The following is a 1,513-nucleotide window of genomic DNA, read 5'->3' on the forward strand; positions in this document are numbered from 1 at the left end:
TCCCTTGAATCGACATCATGTTCAAAACAAATTAGCCCATCTTCATCTGCATTGCATAAATTGGTGATATTTAGTGCACAAACTAACACACACACACACATACACAAATACACATACACGCACACAGGCACAGTGCGTAGAAGAATTTTAAACATTTCTGACGATTTACTCGCGCAGTTAATCGATAAATTGCGTTAGCAACTGTTTTACACTTCAGGTGGACGCAGACACTGATATTCATAAACATGCTATTCGTTTGCTTATGTTTCTTTAGTTGATGAGTTCAGTTTTTAAGAGCAGCTGCTTTTCTGGAAAGCGACGCTGAGAATAGCTACAACTCAAAGCCTTTTTGACATAAACAAAACTTTTTTTAATCAAAGTGGGATATCATGGAGTAGGTACATTGGAGTATGTATACTTCACTTATTTTTCACTTGCTGCTTTTGTTTAATGACCCACCGTCTGATTGTTTATGGTGGATCTGTGAATGTATCTTGGCCGCTGTGACTGAGTTCGGGGTCCGCGGCGGTAGTGTAATACTACACCGGCACCCGACTCCTCTCCCACCGTTGGCTGTGTCCCACCACGTGGAGGCGGGCTTTTTTCTGTAGCTAACTGAAAACTTATCAAATAATAACAATTATAGATAAACAAATACAAATCCATTACCATGAAACAAATAATAATAATTGTAAAAGAAACAAATACAAATCCAAAACCATTAAACAATGAAGAAGAAATTCTATTAACTACGAGAAGAAAAGATGGATAGAGGAAGAGGAAAGAAAGGAAAAGAAAAAGTGTGTCCATCACCTATTTGGAGCGGCGGTAAGGGTCTTGGAAGGACTTCAAGTCAGTGACAGCCGCTCCCAATTTCTATTCGTATCCTTGAATTTTCTAGTTCTCTAGTAAATCTATATGTAACTACTACTCTAACGTACATACTAATCTATTAACAAGACTACAACTTGAATCACTGCCACTGGCCAACAAACCGGTAGTTAGCTCCTCCTAGCTGCGCAAACGACTCAGCCTGTCCAGTGGTTTTCCCCGATCTACTCCCGTAACTGTCGAGATGGACTCTGTACAGAGGAACCACAATTGAGATCCTTATGGCCAGGCTGCACGTCGCAGCTCACCAGGAGGCACAGGTCCCTCTAAGAGCTACCTGACATTAAGTCCCTTCCCGACTGCTGAGCTGGTGGGACTGGACTAGTAGATTTTCTAGAAGACAGCTAGATACGTTTATATTGTATCGTCGCTAGTAGTGTTTAGGCTACTGTCACATGAGATGTCTTCAGCTGCAGTCTCATCACCGTCCACCCTGTGAACTTCCTGTCGTCTTTGCATATAGGCTTGCCTTCTGTGCTGTGTTGTCATGAAGTATTCTGTGTGTATGGTTTGGAGATATCGTCAGTTAGTTTATTAATGGTTGGCCATTGTTCAACGTTGTAAATCATATCTTTGATTGTCTGTTCAATGTTTGATGTATCTATGCGTAGTGTGTGCCTTA

This window comes from Schistocerca nitens, chromosome 6 (genome assembly GCF_023898315.1).
Source record: "Schistocerca nitens isolate TAMUIC-IGC-003100 chromosome 6, iqSchNite1.1, whole genome shotgun sequence".
In the NCBI taxonomy this organism is placed as follows: Eukaryota; Metazoa; Arthropoda; class Insecta; order Orthoptera; family Acrididae; genus Schistocerca; species Schistocerca nitens.